This window comes from Megascapheus bottae, chromosome 7 (genome assembly GCF_031878675.1).
Source record: "Megascapheus bottae isolate mThoBot1 chromosome 7, mThoBot2.hap1, whole genome shotgun sequence".
NCBI classification, from domain to species: domain Eukaryota; kingdom Metazoa; phylum Chordata; class Mammalia; order Rodentia; family Geomyidae; genus Megascapheus; species Megascapheus bottae.
The window spans coordinates 50,657,015-50,681,880 of NC_143515.1; the positions used below are offsets into that span (position 1 = coordinate 50,657,015).

Sequence of the window (24,866 nt, forward strand, 5' to 3'; positions counted from 1 at the left end):
TGAAAGAATTTCAAATTGTATAATTTATAATGAAGAATTAAGACACCTTTTCTAAATGCATGTCACTTGATAGATACTTTAAGGTTCTCAGAAAAGTACAAATGACTCATTTAGAAAAAGTCGAGAAAGTGTCCAAAAACAAATTCAGAATATAAATGGTCTAAGCTAAAAGAACTCAAAGAGTTAATTTAGGTTTAATTTTCTGAGGAGCAGAAGGTTCTTAGTAAAGTTGCCTACACAACAGCAGCTCAGTCCCAGCGCCACCCTTCCCCCTCTCTGCCCCTTTTGATTTCTCATCATCCTGTATCAGCTCTCACCTAACCCATTAACAACTTGAAGGCCATTCAGGGCCCTTTACAATGACTGCTGGTTGCTGTTAGTAGGCCCCTGTGACTATAAACAGCAGGATCAACATACCTACTTCATTCTGTTCAATGTATGGACAGGATGTAGGTCACAATGCAGCAGCTGGTGTTTATGAGAATTCTCCTATGCAAGGGGGAGCCACAGATCCAGTTCTCTTCCATTATGGGAAACAGAGGAAAGTCTCAGTGGCTAAAAAAGACTTGGAAGGGCACCAAATCTATTCTATTTCATTTTTTCCTCTATCTCAAAATGTACATAAATATGTTTTTCTAATCAGGAATCAGTGCCACACCCCTAATGGGACATCATGATATTTTTTAACTTGAAAACTCAAATTCTACATGTCTATCTTTCACTGTATTTTATTATAGCATAATAAAATATTTCCAGGGCTTTTTATTACCATTATACTCAATTGGTGGGTTAATCATTCAACGTTTCTTTTCCATGTGAGACTGCATGTTATAAAATGTTGGTGATCTCATTTTATCACACATTGATATAACTTTCAGGACTGGACTGATATCTTTTAAGATCGGAATGAATGAACTGCCATTTTAAAAATTAGAACAAGTTCCAAGCTATAGCCTTTTATGACAAATACTGTAATTTATTTTGAAAAAAAAAAGTTCCTCTCTCATATAGAGAATCATTTTGACAAGCCCTTTCAGTTAGATAAAAGGCAATCTTAGGGAAGAAGAAAACTAAAGTACATAAATGTTAACCTTTGAGACTCAAAATGTAAGTATTTTGTCTGAAAAGAAGAGTAGATACATCTTTCAGGGGATATAAGCTCATGCCAGTTATATTGGAATATAGATAGATAGGAGAGAGAGAACTAGAAAAGGAAAAATAGAGAAACAGGGAGAAAAAAATATTCAGAGAGAAATACAGAAAAATGGCAAAATAGAGAAAAAGATAAATGGAGAGGAAAGCATAACAATAATGTATATTACCTAATTAATATGACAAAACATGAATATGCTATGTGAATATATTTAGCATATAATGCTTCTTATATCAATCTAGAAATCAGTTCTACATTTTCAGCTTTAAACAATTAATCTTACAGTTTATCTTGGTCAAGAATCTGGAGGTGGCCTAGCTGAATAATTCCAGCTCCAGCTCTCTTATGAAATATACAGTTCTGGGGCTCTGATCATATTAACACTGCCTAAGTCGGTCATAGCATCCACTCTCAAATATGCGAAGTCATGTTCATGTAAACATAACAATTGAGTACAGTGCACTACCGTCACATCATACTATTCCTTTATGTCCTTTGGAAACAAGATATTTCCCAGGCTCCCAGCCACTTCTAACAATAGACTTATTTTGTCCTGTTCTTATATTTTTGCCTTTTCTAGGTCATATATATGAAAGCATACAACATCACACAATCTTGTGTGTCTGACTTCTTTCATGATGTTTTTAGACACTATGTTACTCATGTCTCACTGGCATGCTCTTTTTCATTCCTTAAAAATAAAATTCCTAGGCAGACACACATGACTCATGCCGTGATCCTAGCTACTCAGAAGGTTTGATCTGAGGACTGAGGTTTTAACCCACAAAAGCAGGTAAGTCCATGAGATTCTTATCTTTAACCACCAAAAATCTAGAAATAGAGCTATGGATCCAATGGAAGAACACTAGCCTTGAACAAAATTTCAGGGACAGTGCCCAGTCCCTGGGTTTAAGCCCCAGGACTGGAGCTGGTGCATCAACACACATACACAGAAACACACACACACACACACACACACACACAGACACACACACACATACACACTCACACATACACACACACAGTTGCTAAACAGTATCCCACTGGAAAAAATGTGTGCCACAATTTTTTAACTATTCACCAATTGTTGCACATCTAGCATGCTTTCTCTTCTCGACAATTACGATCAAAGCTGCCATGTATATTGATATTCAATGTTTGTGCGGATGATGTTGGTTTTGTAGGTAAAAACCTTAAAAAGGGTGATTGTTTTGCCTTCAAATACCAATTATCTTGTAGTAATAGGAAGTAGTTATATTTTTTGGCTTAAGAAAAGTCTTCATGGGGCTGGGAGTTTGGCCTAGTGGTAGAGTGCTTGCCTAGCATGCACGAAGACCCGGGTTCGATTCCTCGGTACCACATACATAGTAAAAAGCCGGAAGTGGTGCTGAGGCTCAAGTGGTAGAGTGCTAGCCTTGAGAAAGTCCAAGGACAGTGCTCAGGCCCTGAGCCCAAGCCCAGGGCTGGCAAAAAAAAAAAAAAAAAAAGAAAAGTCTTCATGGTGACACACATCATCCAAGGTTTGCAGATGTCTGCACATCTGACATTACTTCCTTGTTATGTCCTAGGCTTGATATCTATCGCCTTCAGGAAAAAAGGTAATATCTGCCATGAGATTCTAGCAGTAGCTTATAGTTACAAGAACTTGTGGAGCTAGATACTTCAATGGCACATGATACATCACCTAATAATGTCTGTACTTCTCTATGATTGTTTCATCATATTGTACTGGTAACACAGAATCCTCCAGATAGTGGGAGAAATGTCATTCATTAGCTACAGTAGACCCAAGACTTTAGCTTATGAGTAATTCTTTAAAAGACATCTTAATCACTTGGAGGAGAAAAAAATAATGGTCCCTTGCTACAGAGACACTTAGGCAGAAACTGCATGAAAAATTTTAAAGGTTCTTTATATGAAAAATTCAATAGGCAATTCAGGTTAAAGAATCTCATATTCGGGGCCAGGAGTTTGGCCTAGTGGTTAAAGTGCTTGCCTAGCTTGCATGAAGACCCGGGTTCGATTCCTCGGTACCACATACATAGAAAAAAGCCAGAAGTGGTGCTGAGGCTCAAGTGGTAGAGCTCTAGCCTTGAGAAAGTCCAAGGACAGTGCTCAGGCCCTGAGCTCAAGCCCAGGACTGGCAAAAAAAAAAAAAAAAAGAATCTCATATTCAGGGCCGGGAGTTTTGCCTAGCATGCACGAAGACCCCGGTTCGATTCCTCGGAACCATATACATAGAAAAAAGTCAGAAGTGGTGCTGAGGCTCAAGTGGTAGATCTCTAGTCTTGAGAAAGCCCAAGGACAGTGCTCAGGCCCTGAGTTCTAGGCCCAAGACTGGCAAAAAAAAAAAAATAAGAATCTCACGTTCAATTGCATCACAGAAAGCCTAAGAGAATTTTCTAAGTTACTATCCTTTGTCTAATGGAAAAATTCATGTGAAATGAAGCAGGGATGGTTCCAAGCCTGTGCAGTGAGGTAGGGTATGATGGAGTAGATGCATGGTCCACTGTAGAACTGTGGAGGAAGCCTTAGGGATATTAATGTGGTAGAAAACATACCCATGCCCATCTTATAGAGTTAGAAATACCGGAGGGTAGTTTAACTTATACCTCCAAAAGTTCCCATGATGACATCTGCTGTGTGTGTATGTCTTAGTTACTCATTGAAATGAGAATAGAAGAGTTAGATGATCACTAAGTTCTATTATTCATACATACACGATATGCACAAAGGAACATTCAAGCCATGGAGAGAACCTTTATGCCAAGGAGTTGAACCTTTGCATAAATTTGCCTGAGGCCTACAATTTATATTCAACACCACTGTTGATAAAGAGCCCTCACACCTCCTTTCTTTTCCCCTTAGAAGAACATTCCATTGATCTCCTTCAGTGATCATGATCATTTCAACATGGAGAATGGAAGAAAGGTAGCATCATAGGGTACATGTACAATTCAGCCTGCCTTAAATAAGACTGAGAAGAATATAAGGTAATAAAAACATATCAAGTTATCAGTTTAAAGGAATCTATGTTAAGTTTTGGCTAACTGGAAAGAAAGTAAAGTTGGTTTCTTTGAAATACATTGGTCTTAAGTACGACATCAATGGAAACATTATATCAATTCTTCTCCCAGCAATAACAACTCGTTTTGAAGTTTTCCACTTCTGTACAAGAAATAAGAAAAACTTACATCTTTTTGTTTTCACAAAACATGACACATGACATTAGAATTTTTCTTTAAAGTAGAAGAATGTCCTTAGATAACTGGAGAAATTCTCCCAGCTGTGGGTTTGTGTTGAATTTATAGCAATGAACAGCACCCCGCATTTAGTTTGATATTTCTTTTGTCTCCTGAAGTGTCTCAAACACACCCCATATATTAGCCCTGGGAATTTAGCCAGCTCACTGGCTCAGAAAATTTAGAATAGACTTGCCTCAAGTCCATGGAAAATAAGAATATAAATTAAATTTGTTTACCAAGAACTCAGGGTCTTGGTCCACATTGATCTTTCACCCTCTCCATCCTTCTGAGACTTTGATACTGGGATTGCATTTTTTTTAACTTCTTACTGAACACCCAGGGTTACTCTTTTTTTTTTTTTTTTTTTTTGCCAGTCCTGGGCTTGAGCTCAGGGCCTGAGCACTGTCCTTGGACTTTCTCAAGGCTAGAGCTCTACCACTTGAGCCTCAGCACCACTTCCAACTTTTTTCTATGTATGTGGTACCGAGGAATCGAACCCGGGTCTTCATGCATGCTAGGCAAGCACTTTAACCACTAGGCAAAACTCCTGGCCCCCCAGGGTTACTCTTTTAAGGATGTTTTCTCTTAACATAGATCCATCTTTTAAAATCGTGACAAGGGAAAACACTATCATTCGCCTCTCCTGACATATATATTAGCTTGTTTAATCTTCACAGCATCTTCTATGGCATTATCATACAGAAAATAAAACCTCATTGAAACCAAATTGTTCAACCCCTTTTTTTTATTCAATGAGAAAATTTGGACCCAAACCTGTATTGAAGGACCCCAGGTCAGAACCATAGTACTGCCATCTTAAAGTTTAACTCATGCTTATATCCAGTTTTTGCTAACTAAGGAACTGTGGCCAGCTGACCATAGATTAAGGGAGCCAACAAGTAGCAAAACAAGTTAACAAAGGGGAACGAGAAGTCCCAAGTTCTAATATCAAATGTAAGAAAGCAGAATTCTGTGTCTAACTAAGCTGTTTCTGGCTTCTGTACAAATTACTTTGCTAAAGAAATGGAAAATTGCTCAACCCCCCCGCTATGTAATGCTTCACCTGGAAGGCTGCTGGGAGGACCTCCACTCCCTCCCCGAGGCCTGGGACTAGGGCAAAGGGCAACAGCCCGCGTCCTGTTATCTAAACCTTACAGCTGGCCAGTATCTGAGCCTTGAGAAGAACAAACAATGCATGCTGACTCCATACCAGGATGGGGGTCACTTCCCCCAGACCCTGGGCCCGCTAGACAACTCAGCGCATATTAGACATGCATCCCTGCCCAAAATGACTCTTATGTAATTTTGGCCCTCACCAAGTTCCAGGTAAGATCATGCTTAGAGACTATTTCTGAGTTGACCACCTTGTTGCTTCTAATTGGAGTAAAGTGGCCTTTTGTAGGACTCATTGATTTGAAAGCTGCAGTTTTGAGCCAGCCCGGGCAAAGCCAAGTCCCTGGGAGACTGTGGAGTCTAACCTGTCAGAGTACTATTGAAAGTTGCTTTGGAGCTCGAAGTGGCAGAGTGCTAGCTCTGAGCTGAAAAGCTGAGGGACAGCACTCAGGCCCTGAGCTCGGGACTCACAGTGGCAGAATGCCAGCCTTGAGCTGCAGAGCTAAGGAGCGGCACTCAGGCCCTGAGTTCGGGACTTAAGTGGCAGGGTTCTAGCCTTAAGCTGGAGAGTTGAGGGACAGTGCCCAGGCCCTAAGTTGAAGTCCAGCAACCAAGCAAGCGAAATGCCAATAGGACATTTATACGATGCAGTAAGCCTCTGCTTGGATGGCAGAGATGATGACAGATCCTAGAGTCACTTGTACTTGGCCACTCGAAATTAATCAGAGCCGGGAGGTCATAGAATAGTTTGTATGCATGCCTTACTAATGCCCGTACCTCTCATCACTGGGCAGGAACTTGTGTAAAATCCAACCCTACCCCTTCCCCATGGTAGTAGTTTCACAAGCTTAGCCCACGTCCTGCTGACCAGTCTCCGCAGCTGGCCATCCTACCTAACAAACAACATGTGCTAACTCAGATAAGGGTCGCTTCCCCATCCAAGGGCCAGAAGGATACAACTCAGCACATACTCCCCGCGGGCCCTGTCTGAGCAATTATTGGTCAAAATGTATAATTTGTTTCACAAGGATTGGCTGCCTGCGTGCAGACCTTGCTGTAATGCTTTACACTTATTGGCTGTAAAAGCGCGGGCTCTGCTATAACGGACTGTAGAACTGTATAAAAGTCACACCCGAGACAGATGGGGGCTCTCAGCCACTGACCCGAACCTCATGGATCTCGAGGTCACGTGTACCTGAGAGCCCGAGCCCGAACACTGACCCGAACCTTGTGGATCTCATGGTCAAGTGGACTTGGGAGCCCGAGCATATGCCCGAATAAAATCCTCTTGCCTGTTGCATCCAGTGGTCCGTGTGTGCGTCCTTGGGTGTGGGTCTCCGCGGGTCTTTCAGTATGTTGTCATTCCAACCACATACTTCTATTAGGATTCAAGTATCTCTTATTTGCAAAGATCAGAGAATCAAAATAGCTTAGAATATAGGATTCAAATTTAAGACATTAGAATGGAGTATAAAATCACTGTGGAGAGCAGTTTTCACCATCTCTCTCATGGACTCCATAATTTCCTTTATTTCATGTCTTCTTTTTCCACAGTTAGTCCTCATTAGAAAAAATTCCAAAATTCTTTCATCAAAATTCTATAGCACCTGACTAATAAACCAAATCCTCATCACTACATTCATGTAGTGATTTTTGCACCAGGACACGTAGTGACTCACTGACTAGCAACTGGTGAGCCATTCTTAACAAAAGTAGCCACTCTTGGTCCAGTCAATGGAAGCCCCTTAGAAGGTGATTTGTGTTGAAGAGGTTATTCATAAAATTGTTCTTGCTGAAAACAGGCACAGTGAGAACTGTCATGGCTGTGTAAACTAAAATGTTAGCATCCACTAGAAAAAGACAGAGCATCTGACACTTCTGGGTCCCTGACCTCAAGGGCAAACACAGCTACCCTGCTCTGGGAATGCTCCAGGCTGGTTGATTGTTTAAGTAGGTTAATGGATGACCCCTTGTCTTTGCTTGCTACCTTCTGTTATTTCTCACCCTAGAGCCCTTTAAATCATGCTTACATTTAAAGCATGTTTACTATATCCATGATATATTGACATTTTAAAAAATATGAGCTAATTAAGCATAACATAAAAGAATTAATCCTGAAATATTTTCATGGATTTATCTGTTGCCATAGGGTACCATTGTTGTTTTAGACTAATATGTTTGCATTGTCTTTGCCTGAAAGCTGTCTTTGATTCATTCTGCTCTTAGAAGTAAATGAATATCATAAATCTGAAAATGCTAATGGTTGGATCTTTGTCTTGCAAAGCTGCAATATTTTGAGAAATTGGGTCGAAACCTGTGTTTCTGCTGGGTGAACTTTATCTTTCAAATGCTTTCCAGCTCACTTATTTGTCTCTGAAATGAGATCATTCTCTCTCTTTTTTTAAGTCTCTCCTTTTAAAAATGGCACTCCAATATATCACATGGTATTCAGGAAAGTAGGTGGGCTTATGTAAGTGCCACATGGCCAGTGCAAGCCCCCACATCTCTCTCCCCATCATGTAACAGAAGTAACAAGAGTCACATTTGCTTCCATCCAGTCCTCCATGTCCCTTTTCTGTTTCTGTGGACCCTTCAGTTTGGGATCCACCAGGATTCACTGATCTTCCAGCCACCCAAAATACATTTGTGAATAGGCTCTGTATATGCACCACTTCCACGAGAAGGTTGTCCTGGAGCGCCGTGGCTGTTCTTAGTAATAAGGGTTCAAACACTTCTGGAGAAGTGATTTATAGTCCTGTCATTTACACATTGTGACCTTAGATTTGCAGTTTTGTAGCACTTGGAAAAAAAATCATCTCTAGGGAAAAAAAAAGTGTCTCTCCACTTATCTTTTTTTTTTTTTTTAAATGGGTCATGGGCTTGAACTCGGCCTGAGCATGCTGCTGTCTCTGAGCTCTTCAGCTCAAGGCTACTGCCCTACCCTTGAGCCACAGCCCCACTTTCTAGAGGTTAATTGGAGATAATAGTCTTAGGTACTTTTGTGCCCTGGATGGCTTTGAACTTTGATCCTCAGATCTCAGCCTCCTGAGTAGCTAGGATTACAGGTGTGAGCCACCTTGCCTGCCCAGCCCCACTTATCCTTTTTTAAATGAAGCTCTTATTCTTCTGATTAAGATTTGTCTTGGGCTGGTTTCCTCCAATCAGACCTCACAGTGGGGATTCATGTTGAAGTGAGGGGCATTCTGCAGCTGTAAATAGATGATCCCCTCAAGGAGAGTTTTAGGTGTGAGTTGCTAAAGGAGTTGCTATCAAAAGAGAGCTACATGACTGGTAAAAAGCTGTGGGGGTACCCCAGGGAGTAGGAACACAGAAGCAATTTTGCCCAGCCTAGGTCTTGGTTCTTTAAATCCTGAGACATGGCTGCCTGGCATTTTCCTTTATTCCTCAGAAATATTCTTGAAACATCTCCTTGAAACCATCTCTTCTTGATACTGACACTCAACTTTCTTGACTGACTTCCCATCTTTGTTAGCAGCCCTTGATTACATCATCAAACTCATTTTTACCAAAGTACTGGAGTTGTTCAACACCTTGTTTGAGACACTCTTACTTTTCTCTACTTTTTCTTTATCTGAGCTCTTCTTGTGGATTCAATGCCTGCTGATATGTTATATTACTATCCATATGACCTCAACATGTAAAGCATTGCTGCCTCCAAATGTCATCTCAACCTTGATTTCAAGCAACATAAATGAAACAGGCCTAAAATTCAAAATTCTCTCTTGAAAACTTCAAAGGAGGATTGTGTGTCCCACATAACCACCAGACATCAGTCTGTGCAAGCCTGAGACAATGTTATTTCCAAAGGTTGCCCCCTCAATACATTTTAAAATACGTCTTTGCCTAATCTATAGCACTACCACCCCATCCTCAGTTACCTTCTCATACAGTAGAATTGAACAGCCTACTCGCTGGCTCCATCTACTTCCTCTCACCAGCCAATTGTGTCCTTCTAAGTAGATTGTATGAAATCAGGCCTCATGCTTTAACTGCTTGCTTTGGTGTGTAGACATACTTTATGTTTTAGAACAATTTTACATTTACAAAATATTCCTCTTCTGTGTTCAGACCTCAAACTCATTCCCTGTCCCTACAGCCTACCTACTTTGAGGAAGAATGTCAACCCACTGGAGTCTTTGTTTCTTCATGTGTGAATGGAGGTTAGAACGGGGGTGTTCTAAGGGAGCTCTCGGGGAAGCCTGCGTGCTCAGGGCTCAGTTCCATGTCTAACACACAGCAATTGTGAACATTTGTTAGCTGCTCACCTTAGTGCTGTTAATTGATTCCTTGGGAAATAACGGTGTTAAATAGGTTTGGGAAAGGAGAATGGAGGCTAAAAAAGTGCCCTCATGAATTCAAGCCTATTCATTGTTCAGTGTATTATTCTTTGTATAGGTAGCTTTCACCATGTTTGGTTTGGTTTATGTGGGTTGTTCAAAAGTGCTTCCCACAACCCTCTGTGGCTGAGTTATTGTGGTTTCGGTTTGACTTTGGCCCTTCATTTTAGGAGTGGTTCTCCACACCTTTCATCTTAGCTGAAAACAGCTGGCAACAGATACAGATAGGACAGATAGGATCGTCTCTTCAGGACTGGTTTTCCAACTTATTTGCTAACAGCTGCTTCCAAAGCCACACACAGGACCCCTGTTCTTCTCTCTTCCCAGTGTGGAGAGTTGAGGTAGTGAATATCAGGGACCATCCTTATAGACTTCTTGCTTTTCTCCAAATCTGAGCTTGAATTATGCATCTCAACACTCTTAATAACCATCACCCTTGTTTCTCAACCCCATGATGATTGTTCTGGTGACAATGTCAGATAATTACTTTATCAAAAAACCAAACATAAAAGATACATAATAAGATATATAGAAGATATAAGATATAGAGCAAAACCTAGATACATAAGGCCATATAGTATGACGCTAAATGAAAGAACCTCTAGGATATAGAAACAAAAGCCATATGAGTGATTGTTGTCCTTAATGTACTATGTTATCTCTCATCTCTTTTGCTCTCCCTTGATTATCTCATATTGTTACAATATCTTACTTTGTTCTGTGATATATTGGATATATTTGTATTTGGTTATTTGAAATTGGATAGGGAAGGGGGGAAAGCAAGATAAGGAGTGGGGGTTGGGGGGAGGGAAATGGGGACCAAGACATGAGAAAGGGTATCAGTGTACGTGAATTAATGTACCTTCTATCTGGCAAATATAATGTAACCCTTTTATTAATGCAATAAAAATATATGAAAAAAAGAATAATATATTATAGAAGAAATTATATTTTAATTATAGCCATTTAATTTTAATATTTAATATTAATATTTAATTTGAACAATAATATTATTATATAGTAAGATATTATAGAAGAAAATTTGAAAGAAGAGAGCAAAAAGAAATCAAGGAAAATCCAGGAATAATACAGTGGCTTTCAACATTTTGTTTTCTTTTTGAACAAATGATTAGAGGATATACCTTTTGCTTTAGATAAATCTCTACGAGGAGACCTCTCCTCCATATTTTAATCACTGTCAATGTAACTAACCAAACACTGGGACCAGACTGGTACATGGTAGCAGGTTATCAGGCACACAAATGTGGCTATTTTCAATAATGACTTTTGCAATCATTTTCCTTACTCATGTGAACTAGCTGAAATATCTCTGTACCCTATTAGAATTCAGCTCGTTTTAAGTCTACCAGATTCCTCAGGCAAGTTATTTAACCAGGCAAGTTATTTGACCTTGATTTCTAAAAGTTGCAGCTTTAATATTCCATTATTCTGAATAGATCTTTGAGGATTTCTTCCCAGGTCTTGATTAAAAGCTAGTTATATTCAAATGCATGGCCAACCCTCCTTCTCTCCAAACTACTGACCTAGGACAGAACATCTTCAGAAACTGTTTGCTATACCTTCTTAAAATTATCTCCACACCTTCTCCACTGGCTTCTTTCTTTTGTTTCATGCTCTTTTAGTATCTACAACAGAATTTCATCCCACACAGGAATTCTCATTCGGAATGCCAAAGCAACAGAAGTGAACACAAAGTTTGAGCTCTCTGTGCCAGCCACGATAATGCATTAATTCTCCTACCAATCCCATGATGTAAGTTTTGATATTATCTTCCCTTTTACATAAGAAAATGCACACACATACACATACATTCCTACATACATGCTTACACACTTGCTGTAGTCATGAGTTCCTAGTAGGCCTAGGTTGACCTATATATAGCCCTATGTTCTAGATCTTTCCTTTATACCTGGACTAATATTGGGTCATAGAGGGTCATATTCCCCCTCTGGGAAATTAACCAATCAAATGGATTAAGTCTAGCTATGGGATGAATTACTTATTATAAACTATTAAGTCACTACTCCTGGGCAGTCTACATTTCATAATTCCTTCTATACAAGCTCTCTGAACTATAAATATAGGATGTATTTGGCAACCAAGGAAGCCTTTTAACTCTCCTCAAACCACCACAACAAGCAGCATATCTACTCCCCAAGTCTAAGAAACACAAGTATTTGCAAGAATCTCATTCCTCCCAGTCTTCAAGGCTCTTGTACTTCCCAACCTAGAAATCACAAAGTTTATTGCTCTGCTCTGACTCATCTTATATAGTTTCACCTAGTTTATATTTCTGCATAAATTTTGGAGCTATTTTAATGTGCCTTTTCTGCATATTTTGCTTTACAGTTTCCCCCCCTCCTCCTTCTGGTTAGATAACTAACCCATGCACCCAAATGTGGGTATGTAAAATAGAAATTGCAAAAGTGTTTTGTTCTTCCTGACTCTGCAGTAGGCTATGAAAGCGTAGCAGTGACCTAACTCTGGCATAATCCATCAGGAGAGGAGGTACATTAAAGAAATGCCCCTCAGAAGAACCTTACATTATCAGGGCTATGTTTTTCAGATCTATGTCAGAAAGCAAGATTTCATGGGATATCAATAATTAAAATTGCAAACTATCAGAGGAGGAATGAGATAAGAATGCCAGTAAAAGGAGAGGAATAAGGATGAGAGATGTTGGACAATCAAGGCAAACTGGAGTCTGCCTATTATTCCACTCTGTAAAGATGCTCGAGGCCACATGGATTTAGCCTCCTCATGGTTCCTCTTCCTTCCCTGTCTCCATCTCTGCCATGCTCCTCTCCATCCGCTGTGACGTGTTGGTCCTTTTGCTTTCCTTATAATGTATAATTTACTTGTATATGTTTATTTCTTTCTCACTCTCTCTTGTTCTCTTTTCCTTATTTTCTTTCTCTATCTCTCACTCTCTTTTTCTTTTTGGCAGTAGTAGGGTTTGAACTCATGATCCTCCTCTACCACTTGATAGTTACTGGACCCACACATCCAGCCCCACATTTATTTATTTATTCATTCATTCTCACAGTACATTATTTGTACAAGTGGATTTCATTATGATGTGACATGTTCACACATGTTCATCATATATCCTGGTCAACTCTACCCCTTCTATCACTCTCCCTTGTCCAAATCTTCCTTCTTAAAAATCTATTTCAACAAGTACTATTGTTCTGTATTTATACATGCTAATACACTATTTGCCCCACATTCAACCTGGTTCACTCTCTGTCCCTCCCCCTGTCTCACCAGTGCTCACCCTCATCAAAGCCTGATTTACTTTACTCACTTGTGTATTTTCAGACATCATTTATATACTGTTATGCAAGAGAAGGAAGACTTTGTCTTGTGTTCCACTGAACCACAAGCATGTAGAATAGTGCCAGGTACACATCCACATTCAGTATTTACCAAAGAATCAAACAAGTATCCATGAAACTACAGCTATATAAACAGCACTTAATTTAGTGTTTCTCTATTCTGCTGGTAACAGATTAAAATTCAAAATATGAATGGAATATTGGCCAACCCTGAATCACATTTTTTGTAAAAAAAAATTGTATTACTTTTCCTTTGATTCTGTGTAGGACAAGATGCCTTTGGGAGTTACAAAATTATTATAACAATTACTAATGTCCTTTTTGAAAAAAAGACATTCTGAAGAAAGAACAATAAAATCAGGCTTAGAGTTTTGCCAAGAAGTGAATCCAGCTAGAATTTACATCAAATTTTTGTTTTTATTACTTTCACTTGTTATTACCTAAAATGAGATAAAATTTCCCGATAGCTGATCATTTGTAAAATGATACAACAAAAAGGAAGAGGGGAAAGGTGGAGAAAGTGGGTAAAGAAGAAAGGCAAATAAAAACAAAACGAAAAAAGAATAGAGCAGACAAGGAAGGAAAGTGAGAGGAATAAATAATAAATGGTATATTAATTTAAAAAAAATAAAGTCAGGCACTGGCGGGTCACATCTATTTGAACTCAGCTTAGGCAGAAAAGTCCATGAGACTCTAATCTCTAGCAAAAATACCTGAAATAGAGCTGTGATTCAAGTGGTAGAGAACCAATTTTGATTGGAAAAGACACACACACACACACACACACACACACACACACACGCACACACACACACTCACAATGTTGGTGTACTTCTTCCAGTAGGTTTAATCTTAGTCCCTGAGTGACAACCAGGTGTAATCAAGCCTCTGGGAAGGAACTTTAAAAAGATTCAAACTGCTTGACTCTCACTGGCTTATTTGAAAAATGACAAATCCTATGCATATCCTTTAGAAGGTTCTTGGAAGATACCATGCCATTTTATCACCCCAAGGAGTGGCTATGTGGATTCCAATCCCCATTCAGATAGGTGTTTTCTCCATGTGCAGTGTGTGCAAAAACACTAGTGTCTCCCTGTCCAGGAATGACCTTATTTTACCACAGAATACATCACAGCAGCTTACTGGCTGCCCCCAGAAGACATAGCCTACCTACAGTTTAGACCATGAGCACTTAACATTCTTACAAAAAAGAACCTCAGACCTATTTGAACTAGAAGAAAAAATAACAAAAACAAACCAGACCTTTCTTATCGCTGACAGAATATTTGAATGTACTTTTTTGCTTATTTTACTGTTAGGTATAAAAGGTTGGAAGACTTTTCTAATAGATGTTTCCAATAGAAACAAAATAGAGAGTATGTTGCTACCACCCCAGAACTGTAAGAATGAATGTCTTTACCTCCAGCCCTGAAATTTGCATTATCTTCTATTCAGAAAGAAAATACAAGATAATGTACATTTTTTCATATTCATATTTCCTTCCTTTACTGGAGTTTTTGAGGGTTTTTTTGCTGTTTTTTGGTTTGTTTTATTGCCACTCCTGGGGCTTGAACTCAAGGCCTGGGCACTATCCCTTGGCTTCTTCTGCTCAAGGCTACCACTTTATCTCTTGAGTCACAAGGCCACTTCCAGCACTCTTTGTTTATGTGGTACTGAGGAATTGAACCCAGAGCTTCACATTAAGCCACATCCCAGCCCAATAGAGTGATTTTTACAAAATAAAATTTTAAACAAAATGAAATACATTAATCTTTATCTAGTGATTCATTACCAGGAATAGTCTTACAAATGACCTTGGACTATTTCCAAAATCCTATATCCTTAATGTATTCTCATACTATTTTTCTTTCTTTTGCTTTGTTTTTCCTTATTTTTAACTTTCAGGTTGTAAGTATTGATTTATATTTAGATTTGATTATGTGTGTTTGGATGCTATCATACATCAAAATTTTGTTAATTTTTATTAAATTTCATATGTGAACTATTTGGTCATTTTTATATCACCAAACTTACAGAAGACTATACCTCCTTGTCTGTGTAAATATAGAAAACAGAGCCTTCAAATCCTGTTACAAAGCTGACAACTTGTCTGTTATAGGTAAGTTTGCCAGTATTTTCCTCTTCTGCATTAATCATCTCTTCTTTATCTCAGGTCAACAAATGTATTCCTATTATATTTTCCTACTAGTATTATAGCAAACATTTTTGGGCCTCTTATCCATTTCAAGTTCAGAAGGAAGGCAATGTAAAATTATTATTTTTTTAAACATTCAATATAGTGAACATAGTTTTCCAATGTGTTTTCTTCAAAAGCCCATTCCTTATCTCACCAATGTATGATACCTCCTAGATCATAAAATAGCCCTCATCGTACATGTGTCTATTTCTAAGCTTTTATTTTGTTTCAGTGTCTGTTATTTAGTTACTGTGTTAGTGGAACATAACTGTTGTTGTTAATTACAACTGTATAGTAAATATTTATGCCTTTAACTGAAAAGTATGATAAAAATTTCTGCTGAGTTTCTCAAATTTTGAACAGCTATTTGATTCCTTGCTTCTCAGTTTCTCTGATTGCACTAATACTAAAGTTCCAAGTTCATCATGGGGATGGTTGCTTACCTTCACTTCCAAAATCTGGTAGGTTTCTCAGATCTCGAATTATTTGAGATATATGCCTTACATGTGATATAGAGTCTTCTTGTTTATTGGTGAGAAATTTTATTTATAAACTGCTAAAAATGGCATTGTAAGAAATTTTTTGGGTTTTGAAAATATTGATCCATTAATCAGCAGAATTTTCAAGTTCACTTATTAAATAATTCCATTTTAGCAACTGTTGATGTGGCCAGGAGGGATCACTAACACACTGTTGGTGGGAGTGTAAACTCATTCAACCACTATGGAAAGCAGTATGGCAGTACCTCAAAAGACTAAACATAGAGCTCCCCTATGACCCAGCAATTCCACTACTTGGCATTTACCCAATCGTCCAGAAAAAAGGGCATACTAAATCCACTAGCACCACGATGTTCATTGCAGCACTATTTACCATAGTGAAGATATGGAACCAACCCAGATGTCCCTCAGTTGAAAAGTGGATCAACAAGATGTGGTATATATACACAATGGAATTCTATGCTGTTTTCAGAAAGAACGGCATTGCCCCATTTGTAAGGAAATGGAAAGACTTAGAAAAAATCATATTAAGTGAAGTAAGCCAGACTCAAAGGAACCTTGGAATAAACCTTGGTCTCTCCTAGCAGGGGAGAAACCTAGGGCAAAACCTAGATACATAAGGCCATATAGGTTGAGGCTAAATGAGAGGACCTCCTAGTACAGAAACAAAAGCCATATAATGTGTGATTGTAGTTCTTTAATGTACTATATTATTTCTCATCTCATTTGCTGTCCCTTGATTATCTCATATTGTTACAGTATCTTAACTTGTTATCTTATATATTGTAGATATGTGTATTTGGTTATTTGAAATAGGATAGGGAAGGGGGGAAACAAGATGTTGGGCAGGTTGTGGGGGGGGGAATGGGGACCAAGATATGAGAAAGTATAGCAGTATGTGTGAAGTAATGCACCTTCTATATGGTGAATATAATGTAACCCTTCTATTAATTACAATAAAAAGTATATATAAATAAAAAAGAATTCCATTTTGTTTTATATCAATTATCATGTCTTTATTCTTTTTGTCTCTGGCTGGGTATATCCATTGTTGATTCTGAAATAGAATTAGAGATTCATTAAGCAATTAAGGCCTTTGAAAGGAATGAGGAGGAACCAGCACACTGAAGAGGGAGAAATTAATCAGCTATGAAGAACTAACAAGGCCTTAGACATCTCAGGAAGCAGGATAGCAGATAAGTTAGCCAATTGTGGGATCAAAATAGCAAAGCATTTATACTCTACCTTGCTAAATCACCAGGTAATAAGTGATCCAGGAAAAACATGATCTCACGTAAAGTGGTCTACCTACCTGCCTAGGTAGATAGACGATTGACCATGATGATAAAGACAGACAGACAGACTGATAGACATATCACATAAATATGTTGATATACATACAAATAAAAATATATTTGCAGAGAGGGTAAGGCAAGCTGTCAGTTAGTAAGAATGTTGATAGGCATGCTTGTTGTATTTCAGAACTTAAAGGGAATTTGTCCTAAGATTCTTTAAGTATGATATTTCTGTAGGCTTTTCTTGGTTAAGCTTTATCAAGATAAGAAAATAACCTTTGATTTTTGGTTTTCTTTTTTCATATATTTTTATTGTAATGATTTCTGTTTTTTCTCTTTTTGTCTTCTTTTCTTGCCAGTCATGGGGCTTGAACTGTAGGCCTGGGCACTGTCCCTGAGCTCTTCAGCTCAAGGCTAGTGCTCTACCACTTGACCACTTGAGCCACCACACCATTTCTTGTTTTCCTGTGGTTAATAGGAGATGAGTCTCACAGACTTTCATGTTCTGGCTCACTTTGAACCATTACCCTCAGACTTCAGCCTCCTGGGTAGCTATGATTACAGGCTTGAGCCACCAGCATCTTGGCTTGGTTTCCCGTTTTCTAAAGGTTTTTGTTTTTTTTAATGCTTTTAAAAGATGATGAACATTCAGTTGCTTTATTTGAATCTACTGGCATAATCATGGATTTCTCATTTATCTCTCTCTCTTTTTTAACAAGAGCACAGATTTACTTTATTTAATTTTCATTAAATTCTGGAGGGGTACAGCATCACAGGGATTTTATGTCCAATGGCCTTAGCAGGAAGATTGCTGTGCAGTTTTGCATGAATCATGTCACTGTTCCCATGTGCACGAGTTACCTTTCCCCAGATAACTCTGGTTTTGTTAGGTTTTCCGCCAAGAGTCACTGTGTTGTTTTTTTGGTTTGTATACATCTCTTGCCCAAGTAGAAATTGGTATCACTTGGAGCATAAACATCTTTGATTTTAAGGACAGCTGTGTGCTCCATTTGGTTCTGATGGCCTTTCTTATAGCCAGTAAAAATGGCCTTGCACCACAGCCTTCTGGATATGTTGCCTTTTTAGAAGTCCTGTTCTCAGCATGCCTCCACAGGCTCCAAGATGGCGGAGAGAGGAACTCATTTATCTCTCAATGAGAAATACTATTGATACGTTTGCTAATTTGAACCATTATTACAATTGATGATAAATCTATCTTGATTACAATACACATAGAAAATCTATTCTGACTTACTATTTCATTTGAAACTTTTATTTGTTCATGTCCATTTCTAAAATTGGCTTTACCTTTATTTTGATGGATTGTCATTATTTAAATTCATTTAGGTTGCATTCTTTTTCATTTTTCTGTTTAGCATCTTCATTAAAAAGGATTTTATTTTGAAAATCCTATAATTATCAACCAAAAAGTTATTTGTGCTTAGATCTTTTTGTAAGTACATTTTTCACTTCCAGTCTAAATGATCAATTTATATTTTGTTTGAATACCATGAATATTATTTACATGATTTTTCTACAGTATTAAATGTTATAACAATGCAATATATATTAGATTGTAAAATGTTACTCAGTTGTTTTTATAAATGTGGATATTTCGGCTTCCTAAATGTTCTAAATATTTGGATTAACTTTTTCCTTTGTCTTTACAAAACATGTTCTATATGTTATTGATTTTAAATCATATAATTTTTTTCTTTTAAAAAAATTATGGTAAAGGTCCAGGAATTTGATCTAATAGTAGAATGCTTACCTAGCATACACAAAGACCCCAGTTCAATTCTTTGGTACCACATATGTAGAAAATGCCAGAAGTGGTGCTATGGCTCAAGTGGTAGAGCACCAATCTTGAGAAAAATCCAAGTACAATGCTCAAGCACTGAATTCAAGTTCCAGGACTGGCAAAAAAAAATATGGTAAAATGTACATCATATAAAATTGGCAACTGTTCAGTAGCATTGTGAACTTTCACATTTGTGCAGCCATCTTCATTATATTTCTCCAAATATAGTTTTATCAGACAGTCCTTACCATTCCACACTGATGCTTAGTATTCAGTAAACAATAGCTATTCATTTTTTCTTTGTCCAGCCCCCAGTACCACTATTATATTTTCTGTCTCTATGAATCTGAGTACTCCAGACACTTCAGAGAATTTGTCTCATGCCATATTTGTCCTATTGTGTCTGGTTTATTTTATTTAACATAATGTCCCCAAGGTTCAACCATGTATCAGAATTTCATCTTTTTATAAGGATGAATAATACCTCATTTATGCATAAGCTTCATTTTATCTCTCCACTGACAAACATTTGCATTGTTCTAGCTTTTGCTATTGTGATTACATGCTAAAAACAGTAGGTGTGCAAATATCTGAGTCCTGTTTTCTTATGTGAATATATTCAGAAATAAAATTATTAGATCCAATTGTAAGTTTAGTTTGGTAGGAGCACCACACTGCTTTTCACAGGGTTGCAACATTTCTCACCAGTGGTGGCCAAGAGCTCTAACATTTCAACTAAAGGAATCTAATGTTATTTCATTGCTTTTGTTAGAATATTTTTAAATTTCAAGATGTTAAACATATTTCTTAGTGTGCTTATTGGCCATTTTAATATCTTCTTTGAGTAAATACATGTTCAACAGTTTTCCCATTTTTAAATTGGGCTGTTTATTATTGGAAAATTTTAGGAGTCTGTGCATTTTCTAGATAGTAATCTCTCAACAGATATATGACTTGCAAATGTTTTCTCCCATACCATAGGCTACCTTTCACTCTATTGATCTTTTCTTTTAATAGAGAAAATGGTTAGATTTCAGTGATGTACAATCTATTTTTTCCTTTTGTTTCCTGTGCTTTTGATGTCATACCCAAGAAATTATTACCAAATCCAGTGTTACATAGCTCACCTCAAATGATTTATTTTAAGAGTTTCATATTTCAGCTTTTGCCACACATCTAGGTCTTTGATTCAAGTTTAGTCTTACATAATGTTAAGTTATAATCCATTCTTTTCTATGTAAAATCATGAGTTTTTCTAGTAGTTGGTCAATTTCTAAACACTACTATATTATATCTAGGTTGGCACCATAGGCTGGTTGCTTGCTTCAGATTTAAAAAATAAGTATGTGCATCTCTTTCAGAACTTGACCATTGCATCTACTGTATTTGGACAATGTTGCTTTTGAAGAGACATCAGCTTATTAAGATTTTCTCATTTACAGGGAGTGATCTTCCTCTTGGGACTTGAAGGTTAAATATTTTCTTCCAGTAGTTTGATTATCACATATGGACCCCTTTGTATTAATACTACTTGGGAGAAATCTTGGAGCCATATCTCTGGCACTGGAAGTGCATGTAGTTGCTGGTTTCTTGGAATAGAACCTTAACTTTACTAGCTAGGACACTAGTATCGGGATGTTAAGGGCCTTGCATACTTGTTTCTACAGATTTTTCCCCAAAGGTATAGTAGGCCCTACAAACAAACTGGTACAAAGGTAACTGGTCCATAGTATTCTCTGCCTACCAAACCTGGGGAAAGAATACCACTTTCCAAGTTGGAGCTCAGTGGTAAAATGGACACCTTAACCTCTCTGCCTCAACCAAACTTATGAGGAACTTAAATTCTGCAACTTGGAAAAACATCAAGCTAGGGACAATGAGAAATACTAACCCTTGGACCAAATCAGATCTAAGAACTGAGAGAAGAGAAAGCCTTATCTTTTTTCCATATATTTTTATTGTAATTAATAGGAGGGTTACATTATATTCACCAGCTAGAAGGTGCATTACTTCACACACATTCTTTCTCATGTCTTGGTCCCTATTTCCCTCCCCTTACCCCAACTCTCATCTTGTTTTTCCCCTTCCCTACCCAATTTCAAATAACCAAATAAGCACACATACAATATATCAAATAACAAGGTGAAATACTGTAACAATATGAGATAACCAAAGGACAGCAAAAGAAATGAAAGATAATATAGTATATTAAGGACAACAATCACTCATTATATGGTTTTTGTTTCAATATCCTGGAGGTCCTTTAATTTACTATCATATTATATGGCCTTATATATCTAGGTTTTGCTCTATTGTAAACCTCTGCTAGGAGAGCCCAAGGTTTCTACTGATTATGACAAATGAGGGAAACCATTGAGTCTATGTTCCTTTGAGTCTGGCTTACTTCACTTAATATGATTTTTTCTAAGTCTTTCAATTTCCTAACAAATAGGGCAATGTTCTTTCTGACAGCAGCATAGAATTCCATTGTGTATAAATACCACATCTTGTTGATCCACTCATCAACTGAGGGGCATCTGGGTTGGTTCCATATCTTTGCTATGGTAAATAGTGCTGTAATGAACATTGTTGTGCTGGTAGATTTAGTACATCCTTGTTTCTGGATGATTGGGTAAATGCCAAGTAGTGAAATTGCTGGGTTATACAGGGAGTTCTATGTTTAGTCTTTTGAGGAACTGCCATACTGCTTTCCATAGTGGTTGGATGAGTTTGCACTCCCACCAACAGTGTAGTAGTGATCCCTCCTGGCCACATCCCCTTCAGCATCGGTTGTTATTGGATTTCTTGATCCTGGCCATTCTAACTGAAGTGAGGTGGAATCTTAGAATTGTTTTGATTTGCATTTCTTTTATGGCCAGAGATGTTGAGCATTTCTTCATGTGATTATAGGCCATTCTTAATTCTTCTTCAGAGAAAACTCTCTTTAAGTCTTTGCCCCATCTTTTAATGGGATGGTTGTTTCTTTGAAGATGAATTTTGAAGTGATTCAATTTTTTTGAGCTGTTGATATATTTTAGATATGAGGCCTTTTTCTGTTGTATGGTTAGTGAAGATCTTCTCCCACTCTGTAGGGAAAGCCATATCTTTTTGCACATGGCTTCCAGCACACTGTGTTTTGAGGATGTGACTCAAAAGTTATACTGGCTGGTCTTACTGAGTTTGTAGATTTTTTTTTCTTTTTTCCCTGGGTATTAGAGTTTGAACTGAGAGTCTTGCTTAGCTGACTGGTGGTTTGGTTTTTTTTTTACCTTCAGATTCTTACCTTCAGCTTGGTCTTTTGCTGGTTAATTAGAGATGCAGTCTTACAGATATTTTCTGCCCAGTGTGACTTTTAGCCAAGCTTCTTGGATATTAGTTTGCTGAGTAGCTAAGCCATTGTAGGCTTAAGCCATTGGCACCTGGAAATTTTTCTTGAATTCGTGTTTTTTCATGTGTGGTGTGCACTGCACTGATGACATTCACCACAGCCTGCCTTTGGCTAGTACTAAACTAGATCAATCTCTCTCCTACAGTACCAACTTGAAAGGAGCTGATGGTCCATTTAAATAAATATAAAAGGAAAGGGCATAATTAGAAAGCTATTTCTTGCTGGGTATCAGTGACTCATAGCTGCAATCCTAATTCAGTCAAGAAGCTGCATCCTGTAAGAACACAGTTTGAACCCAGACCAGACAAGAAAACCTATGATAGTGTATCTCCAATTATCCAGTAAAAAGACTGGAGGCCTGCCTCAAGTGGTAGTGTGTTGATCCTGAACAAGCAAGTAGTGTGATTGTGAGGCTGTAACTTTAAGTCAGTGTGAAGAGAGAGAGACAGAGACATAGACAGAAACAAGAGACAGAGAGAGGAGGGGACAAAGAAGAGGGAGTCAGGAAAGGAAGGAAGAAAGAATGAGGGAGGGAGGGAGGAAGGAGGGAGGGAGGGAGGAAGGAGGGAGGGAGGGAGGGAGGGAGGGAGGGAGAAGAAAGAACCATTCCTGCTATATACCAAACCCCATTTTTACTCACTTTTTCTTATTCCCCTACTTCAACTGTCAAATATAGATCCACAGAGTAAATCATCTCTCCAAAAAAGGTTTCACAATGTTTCTCTATTGTTTGTTAAACTTGTGAAGCCATGAACCACCTTATCTCTTTTGTCACAGTTTCAAGCAGTTTCTGCTTGCTTTCCAGCTAGTCTAGACTCAGATAGTAATTTTTATTACTTGTACTTGGAGACATCTATATTTCCTGTCAGCTGATTACATCTCACTCTCTAGTGACTGGGCAATATGGGGAGCACACAGAGGACCTGCCATGGGTTGAGTGCTGTGACTCTCAGAAGGGATAATAATATGGAATCACAGTTGTCAGCCAGTTTAGTATGTTGCAAAACACAAAGCAGGAAAGACACTTGAACTGGCCTTTTCTATTGATTTTCAATGTTGCAGTAACTGCATCCACTTTACCAAGGGTTAAACACATAAATTACATCCATAGTTTCAAAATGCCAGTAAATGGAAGAACAATCTTTTACTTTTCAACATTATTGCCTTGATAACAAATGCAAAACTAGCTTTCCAGCCGTGCATCAAACCCTTTACTCTGCTAGGTATTACTGTACTTAAGTGTCTCCCAAAGCAATTGCTTTTTGTTTCTGCTTTTAATACTGAGCCATTAATCCCAATGTTCTCTTTGGAACAAGGTGATACATTTGAACCTAGGCTTAGGAATTATGATAGTTAAAAGCATGCATTTAAAGAGGCAGATGCAAAATGGGATTTCATTTCTTTCTGGCATTAGGCTTTTAAGTGTCAGAAAAAATAATAATCTATGGAGAGGAATTTTTCAATAAGAGCTGCAGCTCTGATATTTTAGTCACAATTCTTTTCAAATCAGCTACAGATATGAATCTTGTTGAAGTGACGATAGCTCAGAAAAAGTGATTATATAAAATCGATTTAAATCCTTTGCCAGTGTGTCTACATTCTATAGTGTGTGTGTGTGTGTGTGTGAGAGAGAGAGAGAAAGAGAGAGAGAGAGAGAGAGAGAGAGAGAGAGAGAGAGAGAGAGAGAGAGAGAGAGAGAGAGAGAGAGAGAGAGGGAGGGAGGGAGCGCTTTATGAGCTTATAAACCATGTCTCTTCCTCAAAAATTAGACTGCATGACTTTCTCCTGTTTAGGTTGTTCCTTCCTCCAGCAAGCTTTGCAGCTCACTGGAATCAGACCCATTCATTTGACATATGTTATTAATAAAAAATGAAGGCAATTGTGAGACATGCTTTGGGTATTGATTGTCACTGAGATGGAAACGTTTTTTCATTGGAGAATAAGAACTACTTCACTGGAAGTTTCTGTTTTTCTTTGGTTTTGCATTTACTAGGATGACTCCACACTTTGAAGTGGTCACACATTTGCAAGTCTCTTTTGTTCTAGGACTCCAAGGGCCTCCTACATAATAAAAGCTCTACCACCTGAGCCAAGACACAACCTTCTGTTCGTGATAAAGGCAAACGGGACCCTAAAACTTCTCTCCAATCCAAATCCCAAAGCAGATAATTTATAATAATTCTCTTAACCAATTTCATGGCTGTAACATGGAGACAGTGTGTCCCAGAAAAGGCGTCTCTCCAGACCTGGCTTTTCTGAATCTTTACTGAGTTGCAGAGGATCCTAGGTTGCTGGGCCATCAAAGCGATACATAATTATCTACAACCAGTTGATAACAAAGCAGAAGTTCATTCTTCATAGTACCCGATTACCCATGGAGCACCTTTAAATAGTCAGCATATTCTTTAAAAAAATCCCCAAACGTACTGATAAATATTAAAATATTTATTTCCTATC

General features: G+C 38.0%; 1 pseudogene; it reads right to left on the reverse strand.

The window, feature by feature from the left end:
• Positions 1 to 17,967: 17,967 nt before the first annotated feature.
• On the reverse strand, positions 17,968 to 20,749 carry LOC150060763 (large ribosomal subunit protein eL33 pseudogene; annotated as a pseudogene).
• Positions 20,750 to 24,866: the final 4,117 nt, after the last annotated feature.